This window comes from Corythoichthys intestinalis, chromosome 3, assembly GCF_030265065.1.
Source record: "Corythoichthys intestinalis isolate RoL2023-P3 chromosome 3, ASM3026506v1, whole genome shotgun sequence".
Classification (NCBI taxonomy): domain Eukaryota; kingdom Metazoa; phylum Chordata; class Actinopteri; order Syngnathiformes; family Syngnathidae; genus Corythoichthys; species Corythoichthys intestinalis.
The window spans coordinates 48,277,932-48,295,589 of record NC_080397.1 but is presented as its reverse complement, the minus strand read 5'-3'; the positions used below and the strand labels follow the sequence as shown (position 1 = coordinate 48,295,589).

The following is a 17,658-nucleotide window of genomic DNA, read 5'->3' as shown; positions in this document are numbered from 1 at the left end:
ACCAAAGCAAGGGGCTATAGAGTAAGGATTAGTGAAGCTACATTCAAATCTGGCTAGCAGCTTAAAAAAGGCACTTCACGTAACCCAAATAGTCAAATTCTTCCATTAATTTTTCTTTGATCTGAACGCGACAAATATGTCCATACTTGGTTGTTGACATGATTAAAAACAAAAGATTTTGTCGGTGGTGTGAGTGTGTGCGTGCTTGAAACGGTTATGGAGCTCAATTATTATGGCGGGTAAGTCGAAATGGAGTATGTGAACAATGATAATAAAAATGCTTCATCTTGCCAAGGCTTTAATTAAAGTTTCAAAGGATTAGAGTTAGTAAAATATATATTTTTTGTCATCTCTTCAGTTTATCAGTTGTGGCAGTGGAACTGCAGAGGAATTATAGTGCGAAAGTCAGCATGAAGTGACTGCCTTCAGGCTGTAGGAAACACTTTGACTGTGATGGGAATAACTAAATGAGGCTTTGCTGTCTTGATGAGTATACAGTCAGTGTGGGTGTGTTGGAAAATAAACTTTTAAAAGAGTGTTAATGTAACCTGAACATTTATTTATTTCCTTCCTGTTTTCTTATGCAGTAATTAAATAACATTTTAACCATTGTTTGTCTTCAAATGGTTACATTAGATTTGTTTTCAATCAGTTAATCTTGAAGGCCCCGTTAATATAAAACATATCAAATCTCCTTTGCAATAGTACCCTGACCAAGTAGGTAAAATTTCCATTTCCAATTGAAAGTCAACTAGCCAGCATTTATGTGTTTAATGCAAAAGTAATTTTGTGACTCAAACTTACATTTCGATAGAAAAATATGCATACGTTATAAAAAACAAAACAAAACAAAAAAAAAACATTAACCCTTACAGCAAAAGTATTTTTTTCCTCAAATGTTTTGAATACACATATATGCTGTACATATATATATATATATATATATATATATACATATGGCGGAAAACCCTTAGGTGACTTGAAGTTCTACTCTGAGACCCCCAAATTGGCCAAATTTCAAAATTGTCATATACTGTATGCATGTGTGATGCATCATTGGAAAGCTTAAAATTTCAGTTTTCTGGCGGAAGAAACATTTTGAACAGGAGGGAAAAAAAAAAAAATTAAACAGCAAAACCCTAACTGGAGGCGAGAGCACGCGAGAGCAGAATTAAGGACGCCATGATTTTAGTGAGATATTATTGCGTACTTACCTCGTTTCAATCCAAAAACTCCATGTATCATTGAGTGTCAAGACACAGATGTGAATGGCCACAGCCGAATTTTTGGGGGATTTTATGGGTGAAACATGGTAATATAACAAGGGTCGCGATGCAGAAATCGCAGACATCAAGGAGTGGTCGAGATGTTCTTTTTCAGATATTTACCCTTTTGAACGTGTTTTTTTGTTTTTTTTTTTCCGAATTTTTTTTGTTTGGCTCGATTATTTCTCATCTAACATATTGGGAAAAATGTGACCGTAACAAAAAAAATACAATTATTTAATAGTTATGAGGTAGGTATTCGTGACTTTTTTACAGATACCATTTTTTTCATTGTGACATAATTTGTTTAAAAGTTTAAAATATGCGAGTGAATAATTTTTTAAAAGTTTTTTTTTTTTTTTTTTTTTTAAACGAAATATTAGACATCAATTAATTATTCTAAGATAGAAATGACAGACATTTTGATTAATAAATTATTTTTATGGCTGGGTTGAAACAAAAGCGGTTGCGCAACGTGTGTAAATGGTGGTTTCCAGGGTAAAAGGGACACATTTAAAATAGTTTGGGGGCTTAATGCACCATGAATCTGCTATGGCAGCATATAGAGAGACTGTTCTATCAAACACAACAGTTCTTTTGGCTTAGAATACAGCAGTTTATTTTAAAGAGTGCAAGAGCAGAAACTGCTTTTTCAGTCTTGTCTGTGCTTTCCGCCATATATATGATTGTTATTCAGGAACCGCACATGGTGTCCAGAGCACAAACACCAACAGAAAAATGCAGTACATCAGAAATCATAGGGAGAAAAAAAAAAACAATAAGAAGGCACAAGCTATCAGTGCAAAATAAACAGGCTTTTACGGCAATGGCGCCACATACTTGAACTATATCTAAAGTTCTTTGTAGGGTCTGTTATTTTCACTAAAATATTATGTTCAGATTCATTTAACAGACACATATGTTATATATCAAATTTCTTAATAGCGCTTTAAAGGTGGGCAACCCAGAACTAACAAATAAGCAGTGTAAAAGGGTGTACAGTACGCCCTAAACAGTGAGGTTTTCACATGGAAAGAGCACATAAAAAAATCTTCTTAAGCATGTTTGCCTGTGCATAAAGTACTACTACATTGACGGTGAATAGCCTTCATCTGACAAATCAGTTACAGTACAAGGTGGCTGAGAGATTTAGCCTCATTGCAAACATTGAGCTTTTTTGCCCAAAAAGAACAAGGGAATACAGTCCTCCTATCTTTTTTAGAGCGTGCAATCATAATGTTACTTTTTCCTGCATTGTATTTGATGTCAAATTGGTCACCAAATTGAGAACATATTGAAAGTACCTCCTGTAAGCCAGTACTGTACGTGGAGAGTACCACCACGTCATCCTCGTACACAAGATGGTTAATGACAGTGATTCCTACAACACAAGCAGTAGCACACTTATTGAGATGGCTGGACAAGTCGTCCATGAAAACATTGAACAAATATGATGAGAGAAATCCTCCCTGTCTCTCACCATTACTTACTTTGAAGCAAGCAGAGTCCAAGCTACTCCATTTAATGTGAACAAGTTGATTTGCATACCAGAGAGCTAGAATACGGAAGATATATTTGGGCACCCCTTTGCGGTAACATAAGAAAAGGTTTGCTATGATTAATCCGATCAAAGGCTTTCAATGAGTCAGTGAAGCATAAAAACATTGTTGAGTTCAGGGTTTGATACTTAAGTAGTAGTTCCTTCAACGCAAATAAGCACTTGTCGGTTCCATGTTTTCTTTCCAACCCGAACGGATTGTCACTTGTGGAAATAAATATAGCAATTTTACTCAGAATGATTGTCTCCAGAACTGTAGAGAGCACACTGGCCAGAGCAATTGATCTGTGGTTGTCTATACGAATGTAACTACAGATAAGTTCCTGAGTTACTTCCGTTTTGCACGTTCTCTTAACAAAAACAACAAATAAACTGGAGTGGCATCAATCATAAAAATCCCTCAAAAAAGACAATTTTGAAATATCGCATCCATCTGCCATAATCACAACGTGGGAGGACAACATGAAGAAATGGGTAAGAGTCACCACATAAAATCCAAACAAAATATTTTTGTAATAATGGCAGTGGAACGAAACTCAATCAGGAACCTGAAAAGCTTCGAGGCATTTACTATCTGCACAGCAATAAAGTTGAATGTGTCCAAATACATGAACACGAGAAGTTTGTGTTATGTTCTTATGCGCCACCTTTATTATTTTATAATACTTTTATAAATTGTGATTTATTGACCTGTTTTGCACGTGCACCGATTATTATAAATAAAACAAGGAAGGGAAACATGTTGTCCAAAAGTTTTATTGTGGTCAGTATCTGCTATAAAAAATTACCGTATTTTTCGGACTATGAGTCGCATTTTTTTTCTTAGTTTTTCGACTTATACTCAGGAGCGACTTATGTGTGAAATTAACACATTATTATATCATTTCACACGTTATTTTGGTGCAGTGACAGTGATGGTTTGGTAAACTTGTTAGCATGTGCTTTATGCTATAGTTATGTGAATAACTTAATAGCTATGGCCACGTTCGCGTTCTGCCTTTGGCAATGTGTGTTCAATTGTATTATTGACTTTTTAATATTGAATTGCATGCTTTTAGTTTGTGGCGCTTTCACGCCCAAGTGGGGGCGCACTCGCACTTGTTTACATGAAGAGAAGCGCTCACACGCCAGAAGATGGACAGCTAGCGAGTGGGTGAGAGAGAGAGAGAGAGAGACATACACGGAAGCGAACCTACGTTCATTTTTTTATGCTTTGTAAAATATCTCTACAGAGGCAACACCTGTGTGTATCATCTTTTTTGTTGTTGTTGTGTGGTTTCCACCTGCAATCGAACACTTAGAGCCAGTTGTGTGAACGATGTGCTAATGCTAGCGAACGCATGCTAACCGTTTGTGTCATTGCTGTAATAGCAGCTAATTATCTTTTATTTACATTGATGCGAACCTGTTTGGTATCGAGGACGAAATTGATTTGTGTTGTTTCTATTTTTAGTTTCACTCTTCAAATAATGGTGTCATAATGACGGCCAAAATAAAGTCAGCAAATTATACGGATGTCTAGCATCGTCATTTGGGAGTTTAGCTCGCTGTATAGCCAGGACCGAGCCGTAGCGTCTTGGTGAGGACAGTATATTCGCATTTTGTTGTTCATGCGTCATGTAACATTTTCATACTGTACACTTATTCAGCATCTTGTTCTCTATTGTATTTTTTAAATTAAATTGCCTTTCAGGATGACATATTTGTTCTATTTATTGGATTTTATCAAGTAAATTTCCCCCAAAAATGCGACTTATACTCCGGTGCGACTTATAGTCCGAAAAATACGGTAGATACTCTTTGTGTTTATATAGTCTGTACATGTGTGATTAGCTCATAATACCATAACTACAATCTAACTAGGTAAAAAATAACTTGTAGTATTTCCTTGTAACAACAAAATCTGTGTCAGCCCTTCGACATTCGGCAACTGTAATATTATTGTTAAAGTCGCCTCATTTTGGCCACTCAGTATCAATCTACACCTCATGTTAACACAAACTGCACAGATTGTTAGAATTTAGTCCATGAAAGATTCGACGATTGATTTATGCAATCTATGTCGTGCGGAATCAATTTTTGGAGGGGATTTCTCTGGTTTGATTTCGCAGTTTAACTGTGTCTACACACTTTTTACTTCACCCACACTCCATGTTGTTCTGTATAAACCAGAAGTCCGTCTCAGAAAATGTCAAAAATGGTGCTGCCCATGTTTTGCTCAGGAAACTTTAGAGAAGTTACTTTACTTTAGAGAAGAGAGTCTATCAGAGAAAGCAACTTTTGAATAGTTGTCCTTTGTAATGACCAATATTATCACAATATTTTGATCTACTATTAATCGTTTTTTGATATATTATCTATAGGCCTACTCTTTAAATCCATACTTTAAAAATAATGTGGTACCTGATATTATAAATTGATACTTTTTTTTGTCCTTTTATATGTTCATTATATATTTAAAAATGTGATATTTTGTATTTCCTTTGACCAAGCCTTACATCTATCTGCCTTTGAATAATATTGTTTATATTTATTAAATCCATTTGTTAATGCCAACCATGTTTCCCAATGTGTTGTGCAGCAGGGACTTCATTTTTCTAGTCCAGTTTTGAATAATATAGGGCTTTAGTTGTTGAACAATTTATTAAATTCTCGAATGAACAAATCTGCCAGACATGTAGTTGTGCCAAAAACGGGTCAATCATTCATATCACTCAATCATCTGATAATAGGAAGACTCAAAAATGTCCTCAAGAGCCAACACGGCTCCTGTCCTCATTTTCTTCCTGCTTCCTCTTGCATAAAGGCCTTTTCACACTAGCGTCAGCCCAGTGTGAGAGCGGTCAAAAGGGAAGGAGCCACATAGCCTGACGTAGACGCTGTCAGGAAGTGAAAAGCGGCAAGCATATTTACTGTAGTCTAGGGCTGCTGCGATCGATTATTTTAGTAGTTGATAAATCGATTAACTAGTTAGTTCGAATAATCGAGTAATCGTTTAAGGAACATAAAAAATTAAAATACCTGAGCTGAGCCTCAAACGGCACACAAAAATGATAAATAAGTATCTCAGTACAACAAAATAACAATTTGCTAACTTGCATAGCAAAAGTCCGCTAGCTTAAATGCTATAAAATGCTAACTTTTTTTTTTTTTTTTTTTTTTTACAATGCTCTTAAATGGTTCAGGCAATAAACCGATAAACTAAATTACAAATGCATTAAAAAACATTAGCTCAAAGAAAAAATTAGTTTACGTTGGTCTTAACAGGGAGCAGCTGGATTCAGCCATGTGAAATGAGGCAGACCAGAGGGCAGTCTATCCACCCTAATTAATAAAATGAAATGCAAACACTTTCAAAATAAACCATTACAATGCCACTTTAAAAGAATACTCAAAGCAACAAAATTTAATTTGAAATTTTTTTTCCTAATCGAATACTCGAGTTAATCGATTAATCGTTGCAGCACTACTGTTGTCCCAATGACCAATGCGTTTATTTTTCATTGGTGCACAAGAAAACAGCGACTTTTCCTATTTCAAGGAGTCAGGCGCTTTATAATAGATGCGTAAAGACTAGTTTCGGTGAAAAGGTGAATAGTTTTTCTTGTTGTTCGTGAACTACATTTCTACACAAACGCACATCAAGGTACCATTTAACTTAGTAAGGAGAGGTATGAGAATCATTTTTCGTGTGTCCCAGAGCTCGCGAAACTTTAAAAAAGCGCATTTATCAGGGATTCGTCAGCCGTGGTTTGCGTATATCCATCTGCCGAAACAGCCTGATAGCACAGATAAAAGTATGGCTGCCCCTCTGCTATAGACCCTACCCACCGACGTCACAAAATCACGTGATCGCTGTATTGTTCCGCCCCCTTGTCCGTCATTTTGTGTCTGTATTATCGATGGTCTCAATTGATCGAGCAATTTATAATGCATTTCATGGAAGACCCGGTGCTTTCGGATGCCGTAAACTCACTGGATGCGTTGCATAAAAGGCGTTATGTGGAAAAGCTTCAGTTTATCCATTCGCCAGATCCATATTTGATGCCTAAATCGATGTTTTTCGACCCGCTGTCTCCGCCGTATTTGCCTGACATCTGCTAGCTACCCTGATATTTACAACTATCTTGTCCACACAAAATCAGCCTATTCTCACGAAAGTTTGAAAAACTTTAATAGCTTGGAGGCTTATAAATACTTCGTTGCTGGTTGGGTGAAACAGGTCCTCGTCCACGAAAATTCGGCAGAAATCTATCTTGTGCTTGGAAAGGCGAGTTACGAAATTTTCAATTCAAAATCTTTTGTTCTTGCTAACATCCACTGTCAAGTCTAATGTATTTCATGTCATTTGTCAATGGAGCTAGGGCTTTTAATGTTTATATGTTTTAACGATAGCACTCTCACTACATACATACGTGTATGTTGTCGGCGATTAGCCTAGCAATGATCTTAATTGTAGTTGTCAGCCCAAAACCCTCTAAATATATATTAAATGCATCTTACCAGATATAAAATGACTACTACATAATCTGTGGTAATCGTTTGGAGCCCAGTTTTCTCGTCGAATTGCAGCAGCCCATCTCGCTCTCTCCTCTCCGGGTCTCTCGGAATCCGGTAGAACTTCAAGTCTCTCCGTCTATCTTCTCTGTTATTGCAACCGACCGCCACACACGCCTTCACCATTTTGATTATTAATGTTAACGAGCAGAAAAACTCGCCGTAAATAGGAGGAATGTACGTAGCCGTAACAGGTAAACACGATGTGTTGACGGACAATTGGGCGGCACCAGTCAGGAGGGCGGAGTTGTGACGTCACGTGAGTAGGGTCTATTGGATGCATTGTTGACGTCAGCGCAGCGGCGCTCTGAAAATAGAGTAATGCCACTAGTTTAAAACGACCTTGAATCTCTTTAGCCTGGCAGCTTTAGTTGTGAGCCTTTTGTTTTGGCACACGCTCAGGCCCTCTTGTGAGGATATTCTGCTGTAGGTCTGCATCCAAGACTTGCCTTACACTTGACTTTTGTGTACCTGTGCTGGCAGAGCTCGCTGTGGGCCACTTTAATATTTGTACGGCGGATGCTGTTTATGTTGACCTATGCTCTTAATCCCGCAACTGAGTGTCCCTGGGATTAAAGTCCCGTTTTGTTCTTTCATCTCTTGCCTGATAGGTTTCTTTTTACGAACAAGGAGCACACATTGATTTGATTGAAGCCTAAAATATCAGATGAAACTTATGAGTAAAATGCAAGTGTGAATTGTCTGTTGTTTTTACCCAATAGCATGGTATGTCATTGATAGTGCAGCAGTACATGCGGTTGACTTGCACTATGTCGCGTAAAAATAATTCCTTGCTCAGCATCTGCGCTTTGATGCATTGGTAAAATACACGTAAACATTGTTGTTTCCTATACAGTGGTATGAAAAAGTATCTGAACCTTTTGGAATTTCACATTTCTGCATAAAGTCACCATCAAATGTGATTTGATATTTGACAAAATCACACAGATGGAAAAAGTGTCTGCTTTAACTAAAACCACCCAAACATTTATAGGTTTTCAGATTTCAATATGCAAGATAGTATGCAAACAATGACTGAAGGGGGAAAAATAAGGAAGTGAACCATCACAGTTAATATTTTGTGCCCCCCTTTGGCAGCAATAACTACAACCAGACCCTTCCTGTAGCTGCAGATCAGTATGGTACATCGATCAGGACTAATCTTGGCCCATTATTCTCCACAAAACTGCTGTAGTTCAGTCAGATTCCTGGGATGTCTGGCATGAATCGCTGTCTTTAGTTCATGCCACAGCATTTCAATAGGGTTCAAGTCTGGACTTTGACTAGGCCACTCCAGAACGTGTATTTTGTTTCTCTGAAACCATTCTGAAGTTGATTTACTTCTGTGTTTTTGATCATTGTCTTGTTGCTGCATCCATCCTCTTTTTAGCATCAACTGTCTGACAGACAGCCTTGGGTTTTCCATCAAAACATCCTGATAAACTTTTGAATTCATTCTTCCATTAATGATTGCAAGTTTTCCAGGCCCTGAGGCAGCAAAACAGCCCCAAATCATGATGCTCCCTCCGCCATGCTTCACGGTGGGGATGAGGTGTTTGTTGTTGAGCTGTTCCATTTTTCCTTCACACATGACGTTATGTGTTACTCCCAGTCAATTCAACTTTGGTTTCATCAGCCCACAAAATATTTTGCCAAAACGTCTGTGGAGTGTAAAAGCCTTTTTGCAAACATGAAATGAGCAACAATTATTTTTTTTTAGACAGCAGTGGCTTCCTACGCGGACTCTTCCCATGAACACCATTCTTCGCCATAGTTATACATATAGTTGACGTGTGCACATAGATATCAGACTGTGCCAGTGATTTCCATACGTCTTTAGCAGACACTCAAGGGTTCTTTTTTTACCTCTCTGAGTAGTCTGCGGTGAACTCTTGGCGTCATCTTTGGTGGACGGCCACTCCTTGGGTGAGAAGCAACAGTGCCAAACTCTCTCCATTTGTAGACAACTTCTCTGGATGCCAATTGATGAACATCCAGACTTTTAGAGATGGGTTTGTGTCCTTTCCCAGCTTTATACAAATCAACAATCCTTGATCGCAGGTCTTCAGACAGCTCTTTTGACCGAGCCATGATACACATCAGACAATTCTTCTCATCAAGACAATTCTGACCAGGTGTGTGTTTTATAGTGGACAGGACCGCTTTAAACAACTCATCAGTGATTGGGCACACACCTGCCTTTAACTGTTTGGTAAAAATTGCTTTCAATTACTCAGGTCTCCACAGGCAGAGGTTTCACTTATTTTTTCCCCTTCTGTCATTGTTTGCATGCTATCTTCATCAAAATATGAAAACCTATAAATGTTTGGGTGGTTTTATTAGAAGTAGACAGTTTTTTCATCTGTGCGATTTTGACAAAGATCAGATGACATTTGATGGTGATTTTATGCAGAAATGTGAGAAATTCTAAACGGGTCAGATATTTTTTCATACCACTATACCTAGCCTAACCCAATATTGGTAACTTTTTTTTTTTTTTTTTTTTTCCAAACCTGAATTTAATGTGTATTTGTGTGTTTGTATGGCTGCTGGACTATTGCATTTCTCCTACAAGAGCATAATAAAGTAGTTTTTACCTTTTATATTCATGCTCCATTTTCCAAATTTTCTCACGGTCATCGATATTTTATGCTTCCCATTGTATTGAGTCCTTCTGACTTTTCTATTTCATTTAAATGAGTATGACAAAGATTGGTTCCTCTTGCAACTATTAATATATATGTATATATATATATTTCTTTTAAATTTCCTTAACAAGAAGCAACATGCTTTTTTGTTTGGTGGAGTCCAGCATCTGACAGCTGGGAAGAAACCAGCAGGACTTTTTTGGAGCGAGTGCGGCCATGCGTGCAATCAATTTGGAAGTGATCTGTTGATGGGTCGCTCATTTGCATAATACAGCTCCATTTAAACGTTTCCTTCCTGCTCCTACTGAGCTTTGACGGTTGCACAAACTCCCTCTTGTACTGTTTGACTGCCAGCATTCTATATAAGCATCTCATTTAGGCGCTCTTAAAATGGCTGTTTCTTTGTCTTGATCACTTTTGAAAATATTTAGGGCTTTCTCATCCAGAGAATGATTTTAGTGCTACAGACCAAACCGGTTACTAAATCATTATCCATCTGTATGTGCAATTTCTGTTTTGTCAATTTGAAATACGCGATAGCAAATTTTAGTAGGCGATATATTGTCTCATAAATTATTGCTGATATGCGATACTTATATCATTTTTTTTGTAACTGATTCATACGGTGGCCCTGAAGTGCAAAACACAATGGCAAATCCAATAACAAAAAAACAAATTAAAAAACACGACAACAAATCACAACACAAAAAACCTAACACCATTTTTGTTCTCTGCCAATTAGAGACCATCAAAGTGTTTATTTGATCCAGAATGACTGTCATTTTGTGCAAAGTGCGAATGTCAGCAGATTTGAAGCCAAATTATTCATTGCCAATCAGATTTTTCATAACGGTTGTCATTTTATAGCTATTCTTAGTGTAGAATGTGAAGTATGTGAGAGTGAGATTAACTCCAGAAATCTTTATTTAAATGTTGAACATGATGTGCTTTTATTTTGAAATTCATCGAAAGTATATTCGCTAAGCTGCTAGCCGTAAGCTTTACACTCGGTTAAAAAAAAAAAAAAAAGTGCACTTGTCTTTAATTTTTATCGTGAATGAGGTGTCAGTGATAGATTTTTTTTTTGTTCGCATCGTTTGCAAATGTTGAAGTTGCAAGTGTTGAAATGTTTCATTTGTGAAGTGTCACCTTTTAACGTCAAATTTACGTTTTGGAGAAGACTGCCAATGTTTAATAGCAGGCTAAAGCGGTTAGCACATTGCCTTTTTCCAATTAGCCTCAATTTAGCAATGCTAATGTTTCACGTTGTTTAATGTGTGTTTCCTTATTTTGTGTGTCTAAACTTTAATCCTACGGTGTGTTGATAACGAATAAACAACTGTGAAAGGAACTGGAGTCTCATATGCAATCAACACGCACGTGTGCCGAGTGCATGCAGCATATGCAAACACAGCCCAGCACAAATGTATGCATGCACACACACATAAATTGCAGCCTGGAAAATAACCAACCTCATTTTTATTTACCGTGCGATAAATTGATTAAAGGTATATCGCGACAGGCTTAATTTGAAACTATCCGGAAACGTCTGTTTCCACCGATATTTATTATTTACTAATTTGATGCATCGATGTGCGGATGCATGCAGCAAACTACCTTGGTCTTAGTTATGTTTAATTGGCTTACAGACTGACATGTGATCAGCATGGATAGTTAGCTCAGATTGTTTCAAATGAACATGTGATCTGTAACAACAAAAAACAACAAACTATAGAGGTAACGTACAACTTGTTGAATTAATAAGATAAAAAAGGACAATGCAACAGAAAATTGATCAGATCTCGAAGTGAGAGAGGAAAGGGCTAATTTTATTTTATTTGCTCTTATGGGAAGGTTCAGAACATCTTCCGTTTTAATGTGCATATTTGTACGTATTTTTGTTTATTTATGTTAGACTACTTATTTCTTTATAATTTAAAAAGTAAATGTTTGCGTTATTTCATATTTTCCCATTTCAATGTGGATGTGCATGTGTGTTAATGATTTGTATTTTCTTTTAATGTATGTTATAGCTTTATTAAAAAAAAAGTTCATGTTTACATTATCTTCAATTTTAATGAACCTCATTTTTTTACTTGCAGTAAAGTAATTAAAAGTGAGATTTTGCATTTAAATGTGAGGAAATTAAGTAAAATAAAAATTAGGAGATAGACCTAGGAGTTACCAGTATTTTTCTTAACTGTTATCATTGAAAAAAATAACAATTTTTGAATGAAAATCAATTTCTCATGTATGCCTTGTTACAGTAACATTTAATAATAATGATAATAAGGCACTCACTGTGGCAGTCTTCAAGCAGCTGCAGTGCGGGAGCAAATTGGAACCGCAATGTGCAACAGTATTTGTATGCTCCTAATTTTCCTTGTCCAAATTTGAGATTAGTCTTTGCCTCGCGAGTTGAGTCTCAATTTGTCTTGAGTCTGATTCCCTATGTCTCGGGTCCAATTGTCTGATGGCTTCCTCATGTTTTGAAGCTCAGGGTTCAAAACTCTGTTTTGGCCCTACGTGTGAAGGGTTAATGTTCTTCTTGTGCTTACATCAGTTTTCTCCAGATTATTGGGCTTCCTTCCACATTCTAAAAATGTAATTGTTAGGCTGTTTAAAAATACCTACTGTAGATGTATGTAGGTGTGAATGTGAGTGTGAATCACATCGTGTCTATATGTGCCCTCCAATTGGCAGGCGACCAGTAAAGAGGGTTTATAGTCATTTGATGAAGCGCGAAATTTCTACGGTAAAAAACAAACAAACAAAAAAAAATGAATGCTTGTGGAGGCATTGCATATCTGCTTCTCCATTGCATTTGCTTTTTCAGATTTAGGATTTATAAGTGCAGTTTTACTATTAGTTATGGTTGGCCCACCAGTCTGTAGGATGGGATGAAATGATCTACACTGAGCAAGTCTGGGGCGGGAAAAAAAAAATCTCTTTATTTCTTGATCCGTGCAGCATTTTTAGTAAAACGTGACGGGGGGTGATAATATATAGTGCTACATAGGATTTCTTAGTTAACCAGCCCATCTGTTTCCAGAGGGAACAAAGACACACACACAAAGTTCCATTTATATATAAGTGCAGATTATATTTTCTCTTACAGTGGCATTATATAGAACTAGAATGTGCATACCCCCTCTTATGCATTACTTTTGTATGCACCCCATGATATATTGAAACTAAGAAAATTAAAAAATCCACTTGTTTTCAAAATAATGTGTTTTCATTCACGCGCCTGACCTGGGCAAGTGCTAAAGTCAGCCATTTTTTTGGCATCACGCCAAATTCAGTAAATGACTAATAACTCCCTAATACAAGGTGCATTCTTTTTCATATACTGTATGGCATGTATGAGGGGTATCCCAGCCTGAGCACGACTGCATTGAAATATTACCCAATAGGCCTGGCGTACCCTGCTGGGAAAAGGAAACACTCTTTTTTACTAGACAGGCTCCAGCTCCAAGGAAAAATAATCAGTTGACCTCAAACCTACATCAGAGGAGCCTTAAGACATGTGTTCAGGTGCCTGATGAAAAATACTAAGGTTTTGTTGAAGCAGGGGGGTCCAAACAGGAAAGTGAAAATGACAGTCACAACTTGGCAGATATACAACATATCTGGGCCAAACCTCCCGTGCTTGACGAGATTCATACCCAGAAGGATCATGTAGGGGTCATTTGCACCAACTCTACAGCGCCAACTAGAGGCAAGAGAAGGTCAGTCATTTTACTTATACATGTCCAGTTCCTTTCAAGTTGGTCAGTTTTTGTTTTTCACCTAGGTGTGTGAATGTATTTCTCAACTTAGGATATGGCGGAAAACACAGACAAGACTGAAAAAGCAGTTTCTGCTTTTGCACTCCTTTTTAAAATAAATTGCTGTATTTTAAGCCAAAAGAACTGTTGTGTTTGATAGAGCAATATGTTTATATGCTGCCATAGCAGATTCATGGCTCATTAAGCCCCCAAACTATTTTTAATTGGTCCGTTTTACCCTGGAAAGCCCCGTTTAGAGAGGTTTTTGTTAAACCAAGGCATAAAAAGGTAAGTAATTATATTTATTATTCGAAATGTCTGTCATTTTTAGTTTATAATCATTAATTGATGTCTAATATTTATTTAAAAAAAACTTTAAAAAAATTATTCACTCACATATTTTAAACTAAACAAACAAAACAACAAAATTTTGTCACAATAAAAAATATAGTGTCTGTAAATAAGTCACATATATCTACCTCATAACTATCGCTTAAATGTTTTTTTTTTTTTTTTTTTTTTTTTTTTTTTTTGTTCTGGTCTCATTTTCCCCAATATTTCAGATGATAAATAAATGATCCAAAAAAAAAAAAAAAAATTAATGGGAAAATATTTGAGAAAGAAAATCTCAACCACTCATTGATGTCTGCGATTTCTGGATCGTGACCCTTGTTATATTACCATGTTTAACCCATAAAATCCCCCCAAAATTCGGCTGTGGCCATTCACACCTGTGTCTTGACACTTGATACATGCTACATGGAGTTTTTGGATCGAAAAGAGGTAAGTACGCGACATCTCGTTAAAATCGTGGCGTCTTTAATTATACTCGTAGGCTCTCGCCTCCAGTTAGGATTTTGCTGTTTAAAAAAACATGTTTTTTCTAGGGCTGCCAAACGATTAAAATTTTTAATCGAGTTAATTACATCTTAAAAATGAATCACAATTCAAACCACCTATAAAATATGCCATATTTTTCTGTAAATTGTTGGAATGGAAAGATAAGACACAAGAAGGATATATACATTCCACATACGGTACATAAGTACTGTATTTGTTTATTATAACAATAAATCAACAAGATGGCATTAACATTATTAAGATTCTGTTAAAGCGATCCATGGATAGAAAGACTTGTAGTTCTTAAAAGATAAATGTTAGTACAAGTTATAGAAATTTTATATCAAAACCCCTCTTAATGTTTTCGTTTTAATAAAATGTGTAAAATTTTCAATTTAAAAAAAAAAAAAAAAAAACGAGTAGCCCGCCATTGTTGATGTCAATAATTACACAAAATGCTCATGGGTGCTGAAGCCCATAAAATCAATCGGACCCAAGCGCCAGCAGAGGGCGACAAAACTCCAAAAAAATCACAAGTAACAAGTGGACATATGTACTGTGCTGTCATTTTAATCTGTTTGAGCGGGGCATGTGCGTTAATTGCGTCAAATATTTTAACGTGATTAATTAAAATTACCGCCCGTTAACGCGATAATTTTGATAGCCCTAATTATACCCAAAATGCCTTCCTGTTCCAAAAATTTCTTCTCCCAGAATATTGAGATTTTAAGCTTTCAAATGATGTATTACACATGCATATCGGACAATTTTGAAATTTGGCCAAATTGGGGGTCTCAGAGCGGAACTTCAAGTCACCTGAGTGTTTTCCGCCATATACAAAAACATCGCAGACAGCCATGCCCACAACACAGAAGAGGAGAGTTTCAAGCACATGTTAGTTTCTCATAAGATGATAAGAGGGGGACGATCTGCTACCACCCTGAGCTGTGTGCCGTCCGAGTTGCATGACGTCCGACTTGCGCCAAACTGCGAGGGCCCGTTCAGTCCTGCTTGCAGGCCTAGTAATTACAAAAAAATATATATATTTATTAGTGGTATCATTTTGAGGTTGGCATTCATTTGTCTTCAGTTGGAGTTTTTTTTTTTTTTTTTTTTAATTGCTGAAAGTCCCCAACAGAATTGCTTTTGTGTAAGTGCATACCGTTTGTAGGATGAGGTTGTTCAGATTTTTTTTTTTTAATCCATTCACACATCGCTCATTATTCCCTCCTGCTTGCCAGTCAGGCACCAGACAGAACCAAAGCTGCACGGGTATAAAGGACAGTGTTTATCGACAGGCAAAAGCACTTAGTTTCTCCTTCACACCTTTTAGGCAATAGGTTTTTGGAGAGTTGGGAAGAATAAAAGACTGAAGATAAGAAAAAGGAGAATAACCATGGGTCAAGAGGTTGCAAACAGTTTGGTGAGAAGAATGGCAAGAAGATATAAGGAATGGTAGTTTTATATTGAAGTGGAGATTAAATGAGATGGATGACTGACAGTGAGTGGTAAAGACACAGGCAGAATGAAGAGGCTGCGGCTAGGAGAGAAGATTGATGGATAAAAACGGCATGATGAAAGGAGACTCGGTAATGACACTAAGGTTTAAATTAACTTGCCTGTTTTCCGTTGATGGACGTGTGACTCATGCGTGAGGGCTGTAAAATATCATATTGGTGACAGGCACCGTGACATAATGGAAAGTGACGGAAAAACAACAAACGCTTTGTAAGGTCAAATACTGAATCACCATCAGCTTAAGGACAGGTTCAGTACATTATGGGAAGAATTTGCGGTAACGTGGTGGTGATAGAACACCATTCGGTATTGATGTTTATTCCATAGAGTAAAATGCTTTATTGCTTTGTTACTGACAAATGTACGTTTGGACGCTTCCAAGTTCATCCTCAACTACCCAAAAATGCATTCAGTTTTGGCCTCTGGTCAATTCCGAACACTCAATTTATCTTAACAGGGGCATGTAAAAGATCCATTGCCTGAAATGCTGAAATTGCTGACTTTAAGTGCTAGTATTTTGGCAATTAGGAGATTAATGTAGCCTACCCAGATAGAAATTGGTGCCCAGGGATGGTTTCTATGTTTTTGTATTTATTTAGGTATGCTCTCAAACATGCACCACATGCACCTTAAAGGGAGCCTCTATTTTTAAGACCAGTAATTCTTAAAAGATAAATGTTAGTATGAGTTGTAATAACTTGATATTAAAACCCCTCTTAATGTTTTTGTTTTAATAAAGTTTGTAAAATTATTTTAAGTGATAGGTCGCCATTCTTGTTACGTCGCAGTGCGTGATGTCACTGGTCTTACCGAAATTCCAGCGTGTCACTCGTTAGCTTTCCCAACATGTCGTCAGTTCTACCCTTCCTATTTGAACCAAATCTGAAAAGTGAAGAGCAGGAGAGCACTGTCGGTCGTTCACAAGACGAGCTTCAGGGGAAAATGCGTGCAGCAAATACCTGATAAGACAAAAGTTGGGCAAAACTGGTGATGCGAGAGAGTCCTGTTGAGAGCGAGAGTGTATGCTGTCCGGTTTTATTAGCAGATATTCAAGGTAAGCATATTGCGTTTTCAAACTTATCCCAATATAATTATGTAGATTGTTAGCATCCAGAGCTGTCGTGTGATTTACATACAGTACAGGCCAAAGAGCACACCTTGTGTAATCCATGTCTTGTACATTGTAACACGTGGTAGCTAGGATATGTGTATCAAAGTACCAAAAAGGGGAGAAGCTTCCACTATGCACATTTATTCACAAAAAATATTTCCACCTTGACCAATCTTCACTCGGGAGCTCAGCAGTACGCAAACACGCGTTCCCTGACGAACTCCCAACATTGTTGTAAGGTCCACATCAGAGTCACTGTAGCGTGCCATAGTGCTTTAATTGTTTAGTATGATTTGGGTAAAACTCCCACGAAGAATAGTCAACATAAAAGATAGCAATAGTAATCCAAATCCGGGTTTTTTACTCACTCGAAGATCCAGGAATTATACCG

General features: G+C 37.1%; 1 protein-coding gene across 7 annotated transcripts in view; it reads left to right on the top strand.

The window, feature by feature from the left end:
- Positions 1 to 17,658, top strand: part of grid2 (glutamate receptor, ionotropic, delta 2) — a 1,093,502-nt gene that overhangs the window by 200,881 nt on the left and 874,963 nt on the right. The window lies entirely within an intron of this gene.